The 17,672-nt window shown below is 42.8% G+C and overlaps 1 protein-coding gene across 1 annotated transcript in view; it reads right to left on the reverse strand.

The window, feature by feature from the left end:
• Positions 1-15,973, reverse strand: part of OSBPL1A (oxysterol binding protein like 1A) — a 221,228-nt gene extending 205,255 nt beyond the window's left edge. The window contains exon 1 of the mRNA XM_055129610.1: positions 15,797-15,973. The gene's annotated coding sequence lies outside the window, so the exon portion shown is untranslated. The remainder of the gene's footprint in view (positions 1-15,796) is intronic.
• Positions 15,974-17,672: the final 1,699 nt, after the last annotated feature.

Below are 17,672 nucleotides of genomic sequence, written 5' to 3' on the forward strand. Positions count from 1 at the left end.
GAAAGGTGAGACAAATTCAAAGACTTGGACACTAAATAACATACTCCTGGACACCTAGTGAGTCAGAAAGCAAAGAAGGATTGAAAAGATTCCAGGGAACAAATGAGAAGACATGAACTACCAGAATATGAGGCATGGCAAAAACTGTTCTAATAGGGAAATAGATATGCAGATAGTGCTCAAGAAACAAGAGCCAAATAAATTACAGAATCCCATATCTTAAAAAAAATTTATAATTTTAAAATAACAAAGCCCAAAGTGAGTAAAAGGAGGGAGATAAGAGTGGAAATCAATGATAAAGAAACAAAAAATACATCAATGAAACCAAGAGCTTGTTTGCTGTTGTTGTTGTTAAACAGTATCAACAAATCATCAGCTAGACACATAAGAAGAAAAGAAAGAAAACATAGCATTTCCAAAGCAGGTCACCCCTTGCAGGGGTGTTAAAATACCTGCAGGTAGGGATACTAAGTCACAAATATGATTGAGGGATGCTGTTTATTCACAGAAAAAAAGAAAAATACATATTTCTAGGGGTTAGAGCTGTAGTACAGCAAGTTGGCCTTGCATGCAGCCAACCCAGGTTTGATCCTCAGAATTTCCAGGAGTGGCTTGTACCCTCACCTCACCCCACCCCCCAAAAAAGAGTAGATGTCCAAAGGAGCAGGGAGTTACTTTTTTTTCCTAAAATAGTGGGAGTAGGCCAAATAATAAGTTTGAGAACCTTTGTTCTAATAAACTGGATCAGAAATAAAAAAAGAAAATTATAAAATATAAAACAAAAGATGATAGATAAAACAGAAAAATAAAAGATCATATGAGAATACTATGAGCATTTTTTTGTGGAAAAATTAGAGAAATAGAAGTTGATAAAATTTTGGAATCAACTAATCTCCTCAAGACTAAATCAGAGGAGTGTATAATACCTAAACAGACCAATTACTAGTACAGAAATTGAAACAGTAACCAAAAATTTCCTTTATAACAAAATTCCAAGTCCAGATGGGTCCACTAGTAATGTGCTCCAAACCATCAAAGACCAACTTCCTATACTTCTTAGGCTCTTCAAGTAAGTCAATGAAGTTGACTTTTGACTTTGTCTGAGGCCAGTATCATCCTGAGGCCAGTTTCTATGAGGCCAGTATCATCCTGATACCAAAAACAGACAACACATCACTGAAAATGAGAATTACAAAACAATATCTCTGATGACTATATATGTAAAGATTCTCAACAAAATATTAGTAAACTGAATTCAACAGTATATTCAAATACACTAGGATCACAGGGATGCAAGGATACACAGCATACACAACTCGATGTGATATAGCACATCAATAAAAGGAGCGATAAAAAAACCATCTCAGAAGGGCTGGAGTGATAGCACAGAGGGTAGGGCGTCTGCCTTGCTGACCCAGGTTCGATTCCCAGCATCCCATATGGTCCCCCGAGCACCACTAGGAGTAATTCCTGAGTGCAGAGCCAGGAGTAACCCCTGAGCATCACCCAGTGTGACCCAAAAAGAAAAAAAAAATGTTAGAGCTGGAGAGCAAGGGTTAAGGCGCTTGACTTGCATGTGGCCTACTCTGATTCAATCTTCAATATCACATATGGTTTTCTGAACACCATGAAGAATGGTTCCTGAGCACAGAGCCAGGAGAAAGCCCTGGGTACAGCCAGGTGTGGTCCAGAAACACCACAACCCAACAAACACTGAGGTCAGAGTACAGCTACGGGTAGGAGTGCTCCCCTTGCAAAGAGCCAATCCAAGTTCAATCCCTGGCATGCTATATGGTCCCCCAAGCCTGTCCAGGAGTAACACCTGAGGAACGGATCCAGGAGTAAATTCTAAGCACAGCTGGGTTGACTCCCAAATCAAAAAATATACACATACACAAGTACAGACACACACACACACACCCCTAATATGATCAGATCATTAGATGTAGATTAAGAGTTCAAAAGCCATTTATGATTTTTTGTTTTAAAAACCACATAATAAATACCACTAATTCATCCCAGTGTAAAGGCCAAATATCACAAACTCATGGCTAACATCATATTCAATGGCAAAAAATTGTCTTACCTCCAAAATCGGGCAGAAGAATGGACTCCACTATAATGACTATTACTGAACATAGTATTAGAAGTCCTGGCCATCGTATTTAGGAAAAAGAAATTACACAAGAAGGATAAATTGCAGAAATTTAAATTTTAAAGTAAGTCAAGCTATCACTACTCAGAGATAATATGATACTACATACAGAATATTCCAAAGATTCTGACAAAAACTTCTAGAAATGACCAACTTGTATAGTAAAATATGCAAAAATCAAAAAAGGCTACAAAAGTCAAAAACAGGCAGAAATCCATGACTTTTGTACATACAGATTAAAATTTTAAATGATCTTTTCAATTGTGTTTTTTTAAAAAATTAAATACCCAGTAATCAATTTAAAGGAAGTGAAATACACAAAGAAAGCTATAAATCACTGTCAAAATAGACAAAAACATGAGGAAATAGAAACATAGTTCTTGTTCAGGGGACTGCGTCATAGTACAGCAGGTAGGGAGTTTGCCTTGCATGTGGCTGACCTGGGTTGGATTCCCAGCCTCCCATCTGGTCCCCAAGCACAACCAGTAGTAATTCCTGAGTGCAGAGCCAGGAGTAACCCCTGAGCATCAAAAAAAGGGAAAAAAAAAAAACAACATATTTCTTGTTCAGAGACTGTGTGGATTAAGATCACTAAAATGATAATAATCATTCACCAAACACTAGAGATTCAATGCAACCCCCATAAAAAAAATTCCCATGACATTTTCAGAAACGGAGAACAACTACTTTTAAAAAATTTTTATGGATGGGGCTGGAGTGATAGCACAGAGTGTAGTGCATCTGCCTTGCACATGGCCAACCCGGGTTTGATTCCCAGAATCCCATATGGTCCCCTGAGCACCGCCAGGAGTAATTCCTGAGTGCATGAGCCAGGAGTAACCCCTGTGCATCGCCAGGTGTGACCCAAAAAGAAAAAAAAAATTTATGGAGTAATAAAATTCTCTAAATACATTAAGCAGTTCTAAGAAAAAATAAGATGGAAAACATTGCAGTCCATGTTTTTGTACTATAAAAATATAATAATCAAAATGGTGTGGTACGGAAATTTTAAAAAAGTGTATGGACAGTTAATTCAGGTCAAAAGGGATGGATAAGGTGAAATAAGAAAACATACCCTAAAAAAAAAAATGATACTGGAAAAACTGGTTAGTCTTTTGCAAAAACAGAAGCAAAACTAATCTGAATTCCTATCTCACACCATACACATATATTAATTAAAAATGGATCAAAGTCCTTGATATTAGCCCCGAAGTCATAACATACATTGAGAAAACCACAAGAAGAATTCTCCATGATACTGACTTCAGAGGCATCTTCAAGGACTTGATACCATCAGCTAAGAAAACAGAAGCAGGGCCAGAGATAGTTCAAAGGGCTTATCACATTCTTTGCATGTCCAAGACACTGGTTGAGTCCCCTGCCCTGAACAGTCCTTCAAAACCCATAGACAGAGCCAGGAATAACCCCTGAGCAACATGGCTTACAATACCAAAACAAGAGAAAGAAAATGGACAAACCTTTACACAAAGAAAAAGGTTCAAATTACTGAAAATTACTAAAATGAGAAAAAAAGGAAGAAAGAAAAAGAGGACATTACCACCAATTCTACAGAAATAAAATGCATTATAAGAACACATGGGCAGAGCCCATGGATGTTACTCAATGCCAAGCACCTACTTTGTATGCATGAGGTCACAAATTCAATCCCTGGCAAGTCCCCAGTGCCACAACTGTTATGACAGATGCACCACACTAAGTGTGCGATTCCAGACACAGCAAGAATGAGTACTGTAAACAACTATGCACTGACAAATTAGGTAACCTAAATGAAAGTCATATTCCCAGAAACACAAAACCTACCAGGATCAACTTATTTCTGCCTGCTTGCGTCCAGTCTGCCCATGTCCAGGCGGGGCACTGAGTCACAGTCTGTGTTCTGGACAGTACACTCCAGCCTCTGAGAGCTCCGAGAAACTGGGAGGCCACCAGCACTCCAGCTGAGGGAAGGTCAGGCAGATCCCATAGTTAGTGGAGAAAACCCAATAGCCAGTAGGGGAACCGGAGTCAAGTGAGCTTGAGTTCAGACAAAAAAATGGTTTGCCCATTTTAGAGTTGATACAGAACAGAATTTGTGCCCCCACTCATCACTGACTACATCCTTCGAGTTGTTCAAGCAGGGAGCCTAACCATATGGAAACGGCACTGACCACCCAGCTGCTCTGCGCATGGAAGTGCAAGCACACACTGCAGCGTCTCCATATGCAAAGTCACCAGCGGTTTCCCATGACCGAAACTTCGATGTATAACTGCATCTGATTTGGGTCCTCACATGATGAGCTGTAAAGGCCGGTTCCTGGCATTACCCTGCAAGCATAGGAAAGCTAACTCATAGCCCCCTCTACTACTAAATACAGTATCCAGTCCCAGTCGGCTAATACGCCTGATGGCAAAGGCCAGGTAATCGCAAAGCCCATCTTTCCCTGGGCAGGGAGCTGAGACAGCAGTTACCCAACTGTTCTCAGCCACCAGCACACACTGAGCCCAGTTCTCAGAGCTTCAACAATTCCCCAACCACAAAAAAAAAAAAAAGACCAAAGCAGCAGGTCCCACTTGCCCACTACTGGCAGACGCACCCAGAAACCCAGCTGAGCTGAGTGATGAACTGTATGAGGAAGCGAATCTGGTAAGTTTAGAAGAAAAGCCCCACTACTCAAATGCACAGATACCGCCATAAGAAATCAAGGATCAAGAACAATCAAGTAACTAGGACACCTCCAAAGAAAGTCAATAAAGTTCCAAAAACTGACACTAAGAAAATATAGATATGTGGCCTATTAAACAAGTGACTGAAAAATTCTTCTTAAAGAGAGTTTAATGAGCTACAATAGTAGAATAAGAATAAGAAAGCTAAATAAAACAGATCTGCAAAATGAGAAAACAACCCAATAAAGTCCTAACCTATTAATAATTACCTTAAATTGATATTCAAGGATTAAATTATCAAAGTAAAAAACAAAATATGGTTGTATGGATTAAAAAGTAATAGCTTTAAAAACAGATTGAAAGTCATTTAAATACAGAAGGACATTAAAATAAGGATATTAGGATAAAATGTAACTTTTTGCTTGTTTGAGGCCACATCCATTGGTGCTCAGGACTTACTCCTGGCTCTGAGCTCAGGAATCACTCCTGGTGGGGTTCAGGGGACCCACCAGGAGTGATCCTGGTACTTGGAATCAAACCCAGGCAAAGCAAGAACCCTACAACTGTACTATCCAGTCCATGACAAAATAAAATTTATTAAAAAGGCTAAAAAGGGACATCATTATTATATAATGATAAATGGATTGGTACATGAAGGTAATATAATAACTATAAATATTTATATCTATATAAATCAAAACTGTTATACCTAAGACCAGAGAGCTTAAATTTATAAGAAATATCTAGCGGAGCTAAAAAATAAATAGTAATGATGGCTGGGAACCATAATACCTTACTCACAAGAATGAACAGGCCAACTAGCAAGGTGTGTCTTAACTGAAGCCATATGGAACATTTCAAGGGGCTCCCAGGTGAAACCTCACGTAAAGGTGGAGCAGTGAAACAGGGATGGGAGAGCATCCAGGAAGCAAACCAGGCCAGGAGAGTCACAGAAAAAGTTTGAGAAATGCAGATTTAGAGAATAAAGAAACAGTGGGCTTAACTCTAAAGATCATAAAGACCTACCGGACACACAGAATTCTATCCAGAGTCACACTTTTCTGGGGATGGGAACCTTCAAAGTAGCTCAATGACACTCGGCCTGGCTATATGGGCTGAACTGTTCTACCCAGTAATGCAGTGTTGCTCATGTCTAACAGTGCTGGGAGCCACCAGAGTAATACCCAGTGGTTCTAGGGATGGAGTAGTGCATGCAGGACCAGTAGGAGCACGCAAAGTATGCACTCTAGTCCTTTGAACCATCTCTATGGCCCCAGAAAACTAGAATACAACTTTGTAGGAAAGATCACATGTTAGAAACAAAAGAAGTCTTAGCAAATCCAAGAAGACTGAAATCCCATCAATATCCTTAAAACTACAATAGCATGAAACTACAAACTACAATAACAAGAAGAAAAGTGAAAAATTCACAAACACATAAGAAGTTAAACAATACTCTCCTGAATAATCAACTCATACAAGGAATTTAAGGACAAATTAAAAGTTCTTGACATAAACTTACAGTATGCAGCAAAAGCAGTTCTAAGAGGCATTCATCACATAAAGATAATCTACCTATACCTTAAAGAACTAGATAGAGTGGGGCCGGAGCGATAGCACAGTGGGTAGGGCGTTTGCCTTGCATGCGGCCGACCCGGGTTCGATCCCCGGCATCCCATATGGTCCCCCCCAAACACTGCCAGGAGTAATTCCTGAGTGCAAAGCCAGGAGTAACCCCTGAGCATCGCTGGGTGTGACCCAAAAAGCAAAAAAAAAAAAAAAAAGAACTAGATAGAGTAAATCAAACTGAGTCAAAAAGGAGGAGGAGAAGAAGAAAGATGAAAGAAAAATAGGGGGGAGGGGGAGGAGGAGGAGGAGGAGTCATACCTGATAGCAGAGAAAGTTAGTACCTCTTAAGAGGCTACTCTGACCAACTATGTTAAAGTGGAGAGTGGGGGGGAAGAAAAATTCTTTCTTAGAATTTCTTTCTTAGAGTTCTTTCTTAGGACTTACTCTTTACTTTTCTTTTGTTTTTTTTTGGGGGGGTCACTAGTGGTTCTGCACTCAGGAATTACTCCTGGCGGTGCTCAGGGGACCATATGGGATGCTGGGAATTGAACCCGGGTAGGCCGCATGCAAGGTAAATGCCCTACCCGCTGTGCTATCATTCCAGCTCCTCTCTTAACTTTTCTACATAAAATAAAGCAATGCTAGTCACAGTCATCATGGTGTATATCCCTTGTGCTCAGTTGTAACTGGAACTCAACTTTCTCCACAATAGAAAGCGTTGCTTGCCAGCTTTCATCATTATACTGTACCTGATATCCCATGTACTTACTTATACCTGGAAGTTTGTACTGATCGACTATTTTTTTTCTGAATTTCCCATCTTCCCTCCCATGGTAACCCCAAATATAATCTCTTTTTCTATTTTAGAACTGAGTAACTTCGGAGAACGATAGCAGTACTAATAAGATCAGTACAATAAAATGATTTTTTTTTTTTTGCTTTTTGGGTCACACCCAGCGATGCTCAGGGGTTACTCCTGGCTTTGCACTCAGGAATTACTCCTGGCGGTGCTTGGGGGACCATATGGGATGCTGGGGATCAAACCCAGGTCGGCCGCGTGCAAGGCAAACGCCCTACCCGCTGTGCTATTGCTCCGGCCCCAGTACAATAAAATGATTTTTAATGTTCCTTTCAGCTATGCCACAAGCAAGAAAATATTCCAACCACGCATAAAATTCAACGAAATTCCTCATCAAGAATCATCCTAACTCAAAGCCCACTGCTGTCAACACAGACATGAATATTCAGAATATCCTCCAGTATCTTAGCCTTATTTCTTAAGCATACACACACAGCCAACACAGTCTTGTGTCAATATTCCATCCTCACAAAGCTGAAGTTTCCACATCACCCCAGGGCCAGCATCACATTCCTCACATCTAACATCCCAAGACCAATCAATAAAGTTCAATGGGAGCTTACCACATTCAGGCCATTGCTCTAAACACTGATGACACAGTCATAAATAAAAACACATCTGACCTTAGGAGAATTTACAAATGCTTGTGAGGAAGACAAAGGTACCAATATATTACTATCAACATTTCTCAAGACATTTGACTTGCCCTTTCCACCTTCAACCAGACCTTCTTTATAAATACCGCATCTTATTTTTGCCATGAAGTTATTCTGTAAGTATTCATATGGTAAGTTGACTGTCCCTATAGAACGCTTGACAAGAATAAGGGTCTTATGTCCACCAAATCCCTCACTCTCTCCCCAGGGTCTAGCATGGTGCCTAGAACAGGAAATTTAAAAAAATCATAATGGGCCAGGCAGATAGTGCAGTAGGGTTAGGGTGCATGCCTTGCATATTCTCGACCGATTCCACAATATGGCCCCCAAGCATCTCTGGGAATAGCCCTGCAGGTCCTTAAGCAGAACCAGGTGGATTTCCCAAAGCAACACTGGCGCAGCCCTAGAGTCCCTGGCATTGTAACATCCATATGGTTGGCTACGTATCAACAGGAGCAGCCCGTAGGGCCAAATAAGCTAATAAATCTTAGAAACTGTACTGTGCTCCAAAGTAGCAGCTAGCTACTTAACAGTGTAGGTTCTGGCCCCATGTTATTATCAGTCAGTCTCTCTCCCAGCCAAGTAGAGCCAGAGATGAACTCAGGCCTCCTGCATGCAAAGCATGTTCTCTAGCCCTTTAAATATCTTTTTTTTTTTTTAATTTTATTGAATCACCATGTGGAAAGTTACAAAGTTCTCAGGCTTATGTCTTAGTTATACAATATTCAAACACTCATCCCTTCACCAGTGCCCATATTCCACCACCAAAAACCCCAGAATACCTCCCACTCCCTCCCCCCACCCCCAACTGTGTAACTGATGAATTTCACTTCATTTTCTCTTTACCTTGATTACATTCCATATTTCAACACAAAACTCACTATTGTTGTTGGAGTTTCCCCCCAAGAAAGACAGCCCTACTGCCAAGGAAGCATTTGATAATTAGTTTTCCATTGCTTAGAATGAAGAGATATATAGTCCCACTGCTCCGAGTACACAACTTTTTTTTTCCTTTTCCTTTTTTTTTTCTCATCCCCCTTCCCAAGCCTCATAATATGATGGACACCATGCTGCGTTTCTCCCCGAAAATGGGAAACAACCGGGAAAGAGGGATATTTCCTCTTCTCGGCCGGTGTGGGGCTATTAGACCTTTTTTTTATTATTATTATTATTCTTTTATAGAATCACCATGTGGAAAGTTACAAAGCTTTCAGGTTTAAGTCTCAGTTACACAATGCTCGAACACCCATCCCTTCACCAGTGCACATATTCCACCACCAAGAATCACAGTATACCTGCCCCCCTCCCCTCACCCCGCATGTGTAACTGGTAAATTTCACTTTACTTTCACTTTACTTTGATTACATTCAATATTTCAACAAAAAATTCACTATTATTGATTTGGAGTTTCTCCCCCCTGAAGTCGACCTGCTGAAAAGAAAGCATTTGATAATTTGTTTTCCATTGCTGAGAATGAAGAGATATGAGGTCGAGAGGCCGCACTAGCAGCCGCATGGTTTTGGATTTCTGTATTTTAGTAACTAAGTCCAGAGAAATATCTGCGAGAAATCGCAACATTGTAAGCTTGTACCTCCCAGCTACTTTATATTCCACATATGATTTCAGCCCAGAATATTCTTTGTTTGGGGGCCACACCCAGCAGTGCTCAGGGTATATTCCCGGCTCTACATTCAAGGGTCACTCCTGGTGGGCTCAAGGATGCATACGGGGTGCTAGATATCAAACCCCAGATCAGCCTTGAGCAAGGCAAGTGTCCTGTTCACTGTACTATTGCTTCAGCTCCAGGATTATATTCTTATTATGAGAAAGATTTTAAAAATAACTAGTGAAAAATGTGGTAATGGTAAGGAAGCTTTGCTCTCAATCTTATTCGCTCCTAGCAAGCAATCAGGGAAGTTCTCTGCTGTGGTCCCAGGCCTATGCATATATGTACATACATTCAATATGACATTTATCATAGCAAAGACATGTTTGTTGTTTGCTGTTGCTGGGGCCATACCTAGTTGTGCAGACAGAAGAGGCAGGGCCATACCCTGCAATGCTCTGGGGCCATGTGGTACCAGGGATCATGTAAGGAAGGGATCCTATCACTTGAGTCACATTCTCAGCCTCAAATGAATTTTAATTTTAAAAAATTCAACACTTGATTGATTCATATCTAACACTCTGGTTTTAGATGTGAAGAAACTGGAAAGCACCAAAGGAAAGCTACTTACCAAGACTGTGGCAGTAAGACAATACAAAAATCTAGAACTTTACTAAGGCATGAAATAACAATGCTACACTTCATAAAATTCAAGTCTCAGGGCTGGAACAGTAATGTAGCAAGTAAGGCACTTGCTTTGCATGCAGCTAACCTAGGTTTAATCTCTGGCACCAAATATAATTCCCCAAATCCTGCCAGGAGTGATCTCTGAGCACCGAGACAGAAGCCCTGACTACTGCTGGGTGAGCACCCCGCAAAAAAATACATATAAACACATATGTGTGTGTGTGTGTGTGTGTATAGCACTGCACTGTAGCACTGTCTTCCTATTGTTTATTGATTTGCTCGAGCAGGCAGGCACCAGTAACATCTCTATTGTGAGACTTGTTGTTACTGTATATATATTTTTTAAATATTAAAATTTAAGCCTCTAAAAGTGGACACCACTGATCTTAGTTGCTGCAACTATGAGCAGGAAGAGCATTAAATCTGGGTCATGGATTAATTCCCTAATTCTTACAGTAAAACAAATTTCCTATTATAGTTAACAATAGCACAGTGGGTAGGGCGTTTGCCTTGCACACGGCCGACCCGGGTTTGATTCCTCTGCCCCTCTTGGAGAGCCCGGCAAGCTACCGAGAGTATTTTACCCGCACAGTAGAGCCTGCCAAGCTACCCGTGGCGCATTCGATATGCCAAAAACAGTAACAAGTCTCACAATGGAGACGTTACTGGTGCCCGATGAGGAACAGGATGACAGTGATACAGTGATAGTTTACAATACAAATATATTATAATAATTTATATTAGTCTAATATAAATACCAAAATTATAATGTACTTATCAAGTGAAATGAAATATCCAAAACACTGACAATTTGAAGAAAACAACAGCAAACTACAATGTTCACTTTAGGACTTACTCTTGCAAGTACTTTTAAAAATAGAAAATCAGGGCCAGAGAAATATACAATGGGTAGGTCATTTGCCTGGCATAAAGCTGGCCCTAGTTTGGCCCCAGCTGCCCATACAGCACCCTAGCACCGCCAGGAGTGACCCCTAAGCAGAGTCAGGAATATTCCTGAGCACTACTGGATGTGGCCCCCAAATAAACATGTATATAAAACCACCCAGGACATTAGTAGCCCCACAGGCCTGGCCAGAACGCTGGACAGTCATCCCGTCTACCAGACAGGAGCATCACCCCGCTGGTGGTGGCCCCAGACCCTGTGCACTATGTGGGATACCAAAAATAAAATTAAAGTCACTTTTTAATTTCGTGCCTTTTTCTAACTTCAAGAAGATTTTGCGCTTTGATATACATTTTACTTATATATTTATACATGGTGTATTAGTATGCCAAAACCAGTAACAAGCTGGGTCTCATTCTCCTGACCCTGAAAGAGCCTCCAATGCAGCATCGTTGGGAAGGACGAGTAAAGAGAGGCTTCTAAAATCTCAGGGCTAGGACGAATGGAGACTTATGAGATGGCTCGAGAAATTCATCAATCAATGGTGTGACGATGATGATGTAAAATGTAATGCTGCCTCTTTTGGAGGAGAAATGACAGTACTAACTTTAATTCTATATATGGCAGACCAAAGTTTGTATCCATATGAAATGTCTAAATCAAATTATTGTTCTTTTTCAAGTGTATTGGGGGGGGTTGTGTTTGCACAAGGCAAATGCTCTGCCCACTGTATTCTCGCTCAAGCCCCTTGACTGCCTTCTCTTCCTACTCATTATGAAACCACGCGAACAGGGATGCCACACTGACATCCTACAAGTAAAGTATAGCTCATTTTATTTACCTTTGTTATGTTGAGACTTTCTCAAAATTGGGGGAAGTTAAACAAGCATGATGCCTTGCTTTATAAAACTGTTTAACAAATTGTTACACATTTTATCTGCTTTAATAACTAGACCTTAATATACTCCTGGATTTAAATCTGAACTGATACACATCTGAAATGGCTATTTCAAGACAGGTAATAGCAATATAAGTAAAGCGTGGAAAAGTCTAAAAATTAGATAAATCTATTTTAGATAAGAATACTAACAAAGAAGGGGTCAGGGAGGATAGTGCAGTGGGTAGAGCATTTACTTTGTATGTAGTTGACCCTTAGGATTCCCCCAAGGCTGCCCAGCGTGATTCCTGAGCGCAGAGCCAGAAGGAAACCCTGAGCACCATCGGGTGTGACCCCAAAACAAAAAAGTAATTTAAAAAAAGTACTAACAAAGAGATTGTCATCTTTCATAGATACTGTTTTAGATAAAATTTCTAAAAGGCTAGGTTGGAGAGGATAACATAAGGATTAAGATGCTTATGTTCCAGAGCAAACTCTTTTTTTGTGTGTGGCATATGGTTCCCCAAATACCACCAGGAGATCCTGACCTCAATTTCACTGGGTATGGTGCCCCAAAATACTAAAAAGCTTAGTGACCTTTTAATGGTGATTCCTTAAATTTTTTAAGCATAGTTAAATGTTTCTCATGTAATCATTTTACATTTGGAAATTATCATCCAAACTTAATCAAATCCATGTAGAATACTGGCCAGCTATGCTCGACAGAGCCGGGAGTTAAAGGAAAACTTTGAACAACAAAGTAAAAACGTGGTTCCTTTCCATTGTCATATGACAGGAAATATACAGTGAGTGACTTTCACTGTATTGTACAGAAATTTCCTATTTGCCTGCTGATGAATACAAGAACCCAGAGTGACCTAAAAGTATTTCATTTGGGGGGTTGGAGCGATAGCACAGCAGGTAAGGGCATTTGCCTTGAATGCGGCTGACCCGGGTTCGATTCCCAGCTTCCCATATAGTCCTCCAAGCACCATCAGCAGTTTCCTGAGTGCATGAGGCAGGAGTAACTCCTGTGCAATGCCGGGTGTGACCCAAAAAGAAAAAAAAAAAGTGTCATTTTTGAGAGGCGGTAAGGAGCAGGTTTGGGCCCCACCACAGGTGCTCTGGGACTATGCCCTAGTCTGTACTTAGGGGGTCACTTCTGCTAGTGCTTGGGAAACCAAGTGGTGCCAGGGATCAATTCTGGGTCAGCTAGCTGCATGATAGAAACCACCTTCTACTCATATAGTTTATTAGCAAGTAAAATAAGTGAGGGGAAATCCAATACTTCCTAGAGATTAAGAACATTCTAGGGGTCAGTGGGTAGGGTAGGGTGCATGCCTTAACAAGGCAACCCAAGTTTCAATCCCTGACAGCCCATATGGTCCCCTAGCCCATGAGGACTGACTGCAGAGCGAGGAGCAAGCCCTGAGCACAGACAATTGTGGCCCAAACTTCCCAGTACCCCCAATGATACTTGGATATCATGACCCCAGATAGCTCACCAGGCAGAAGGAGCCCAGGTCCAGCACCGCACAGCCCCTGAGCACACGCCCCCGAGGAAAAACTCCAAATCAGCAACACATACTATATAGACTATGTGACTACCTTCTCTGGCACTTTAATGATTTCTTTCTTGTGGCTGAGAGTTGGGCCACACCTGGCAGTGCTCAGGAATCACTTCTGGCAATGCTTAGTGGACCATGCCGGGTGTCAGCGATCAAGCCTAGGTTGGGCACGTGCAAGGTAAGGTCACTGCCAGCTTAATTCTTAATTAGATGAGTACAGCTGGTGCCTAGATTGCTAACACCTGCCCTCTCTAGGCACTGGAAACCCGAACTACTCATCAATGAAGTTCTGATTACTACTTAGCTTGACAGAACTGGTTCAGCAAGGTTCTGAACAACCTGAAATAACTTGCACTCACTTGTACTTAAAACTATCTTATTTGCTCTTTCACATATTAAGCTGACCTTCTACATTTTACTTTTCTCAATAAATATACATCATGTACTGTAACCTAACAAAAGCTGGGATTCTAACAACACTGAGGTAAGAAACTGACAAGACGGTTCCATCTTTAAAATATTTTAAACAGGGACAAACTTTTAAATGAAACTATGCCACAGTCAAATATTTGTGTTTTTTTTTCTTTTGGGGTCACACCCAGCAATGCTCAGGGGTTACTCCTGGCTTTGCACTCAGGAATTACTCCTGGCGGTGCTTGGGGGACCATATGGGATGCCGGGGATCGAACCCGGGTCGGCCGCGTGTAAGGCAAACACCCTACCCGCTGTGCTATTGCGCTGGCCCCTCAAAGTTTTAATTAACAGACTGAACCAAGTTATAACTCAAAAGAAACTGTCTACATGTTTTCTTTTGCCTAGTAGTTCCACACCGTATTATCTCCCTTTCATTTAAAAGAGTGGGGGAGCAATGTTTTAACAAAAATAATGAGCTGCTCTGAATATAGATTTAAGTGCTGCTGGACTATCTCACAGAGAGCGGCCTTTCAGATACTCTGAAATAAGAACTAGCCACTCACCACAAATTTCTCTGTACTAATGATCAGCTACAAACAAGTGCCATCTGATAAACTTTGTCAAGCTCCACACAGAAGATTCTACTTAGCCTGAAGCAATTAACTCCTATTTGGGCTTGTTTTTATTTGTTTGTTTGTTTGGCTTTTTGGGTGACACCCAGCAATGCTCAGGAATTACTGCTGGCAGCTCTCCAGGGACCAGATGGGATGCCAGGGATAGAACCCCAGTCGGCTATATACAAAGCAAAGGCCCTATTCGCTGTACTATGGCTCCAGCCGCTCAACTCCTATTTTGATATCAGTTACCCAGAACAGCAAGAGAGTTGCTGTGCCTGGAAGAAAAGATAATTTTTTTTAAATGAATGTACTGATAATTTTCTCCTTCGCTTTAACGAAGTTCTTTGGGAGAACAAGTCCCTCGTGTGGGAGGGGGCAGAGTGAGGATAGATTTATAACTGCTTTTGTAATTAACAGAGATATTTAAAATGTTCTGCATGGTGGATTTAGGGTGTCTACCTGCCCTACTCGCTGCCAAAAAAAAAAAAAGAAAAAAAAAACAGATTTTTCTTTGTATCAAGTTTAGAACCAAACACTGCTAAGCCCTTAAAACAAAGTCTTTTCAAAAAGTGGGATGTGAGGCTTATCAAAACTCTATCCACATTCATCATCCCCAATGTTTTCTAGGAAAGTCCATCGCTAATTTCAAAACGGATTGCGCTCTATTGCCAACTATCCTGAAAAGCCGGATAAGTTTGCAACATTCAAACAGCCTCGTTGACACTTGGTATCGACCTGCTTCACAGTCTTGCGCGCCCACAGCGACCACTTGGACGTCTGAAAAGCCTTCCCTAGCCCCGGGGCCCCCTTTCCGCGGCCTCCCCATGGCAGGGCCACAGGGCAAGGGGATGCGTCTACGGAGCCGCTGCCATTTTCTCCCATCCCTCTGACCGTCTTCCACGCTCGTCCAACTGACCACGCCGTGCCCTGCACGAACGGTCACATGAGCCGCTCGTGACTTCCATCGTGAACCAGACCCTCCAAGGGCGGTGAGAAAGTGAACCTGAAAGATGCGCGGCGCCTCCGGGTCCCCGCGAGCACGCAGCTGCGGACGGACCGCGCAGGGAGCACCTGTGGCCCCCGCGGCGGTGCAACAAACGCCAACATTTTTCTCCGTGGAATCACCAAGTTGCAGGCGGGCCCGCGGGAAGGGCCCCCGCAGGCGGGCCCCCGAGCTCTGCCCCGTCCACCCCCGCCCCGGGCCGGCCGGGGAAACTGACCTACGCGGTCCCCAGGCTCCCAGGCAGGCCGGGGCAGCGGCCACCAGCGCACGCTTCCCGCCTGCCCGCGCAGGCCGATCGGGGCTCGCACTTCCCGGGCACTCGCGGCCCAAAGGAACGTCGGTGTCCGGGGGTAGGTCCCTGGGCCAGGGACAGCCGGCCGAGCGCGAGAACCCGGGCGCGACTCCACGGGGTGGCGCAGCCCCTCGGCCCCGCCAGCACTCGGCGCGCGCGCCCCTAAAGGTTTGCGCCAGGCTCTGCGCACGTGACCTACCGGCCCCGCCCCCTGGTTGGGCCCCGCCCGCTTAGTCCCGCCCCGCCCACTTTCTGGGCTGGTCCAGCCCGGGCCTACCGAGTCGCGGGGCACAGGTTTAGACGACGGTTTCCGGGAGGGGCAAAGCCCCTCCTCTCCATCCAGCCCCTCCTGACCAGCTGGTGGCATGGAAGGTCCCCACTATCTGCCTCTGATGGCAGAAGTTCCGATAAGCCCTCAAACACGCAAGTGTAAATAACTGGGTTACTGCTCAGGAAATTTGTTAGAGAGCAACTCAGCCGGCCCCCAATATTTCTTTGCGACTTGATTGATGGGAATTGAATTTAGTAGTGTAAGATTAGCTACACCCCACATTTTTTTCTTTTTGGGTCACACCCGGCGATGCACAGCGGTTACTCCTGGCTTTGCACTCAGGAATTACTCCTGGCGGTGCTCAGTGGACCATATGGGAAGCTGGGATTCGAACCCGGGTTGGCCGCGTGCAAGGCAAACGCCCCACCCGCTATGCTATCGCTCCAGCCCCGCTACACCCCACTTTTTCCCGCTTCGAGTTGCTAGCTTCACCTTACTTTGCCCCTCGTCGAGTCAAAAGCTAGAATATCACACAAATGTAAAAGGTGTAACTATGAAGTGGAATGCTTTCAATAAAATAAGCAAACTGAAAAAAGTAAACGTTGTAAGATAGACGTGAGTGGGAATGGTCCAAGTGTGAGGAATTTACAATTTTTTCCTTCCCTTCCCCCCACATAAATAATCTTTCATAAAGATTCTACCACCACAGACTCGAGCGAGGTAACACAATCCGTAAGTAAAGGTTCACATTTTACTGTCATGGTAGCTTCTTAAAATGCACAACTAAAAAGAGCAAAGGGAATTATGGGCATGTGGAAATTTTCAACTGTCTTGTATTTTTCAATGTGTGTCATTAACACGTTTTCTTGAAATGAAAACTAAATAGGTGCTATTGTTAAAAGCAATTTTTTTTCTTCTAATACATTTTCTAGGGAAGTATGGCGAGTATAGTAGGGGCGGCTTGGTTAGTCTTGTGCTTCGTGGTGGGTCAGGCTACAAACCTCTTCTGCGTCCTTCCCAAATACAAGCAGACTTGACTATGGGCCTCAGGAAAGTATCAACTTTTATTAAGTTTTTAAAAGGCACCTGAGAGCCAGAGGGTGGATAGTTCAAAGGACTGGAGCACAGGTTTTGCTTGGAAGAGACCAGAGTTCAAATCCCTGCACCAATAGGTCAACCAAAGTTCTCCAGGCACTTGGAGACAAACCTTCACTTCCAGACACCCCCCAGCCCTGTGTAAGTACTTCCAAGAAAAGGCATTTAACAAGCACATTTCTTCCACTGCAAATGGGTAGTAACTGAGTAGTATTTGCTTGGCAGAATGAATCCCAGAGGCTGTTTCTCTAAATATACAATCGTGTTTATGGCCAAAATAGAAATTGATACTGAGGGCCACCTGAGAGGGGTAAGACTTTTGCCTTCAATGCTGTTAACCCCTGGCACTGCATATGCTGCGGAGAGCACAGAACCAGAAATACCCCCTAAACATCTCAGATGTGGTCCCTATCCCACTGCCCAGAGTAAATGAAT

The sequence above is a fragment of the Sorex araneus genome, chromosome 2 (assembly GCF_027595985.1).
Source record: "Sorex araneus isolate mSorAra2 chromosome 2, mSorAra2.pri, whole genome shotgun sequence".
Classification (NCBI taxonomy): Eukaryota; Metazoa; Chordata; class Mammalia; order Eulipotyphla; family Soricidae; genus Sorex; species Sorex araneus.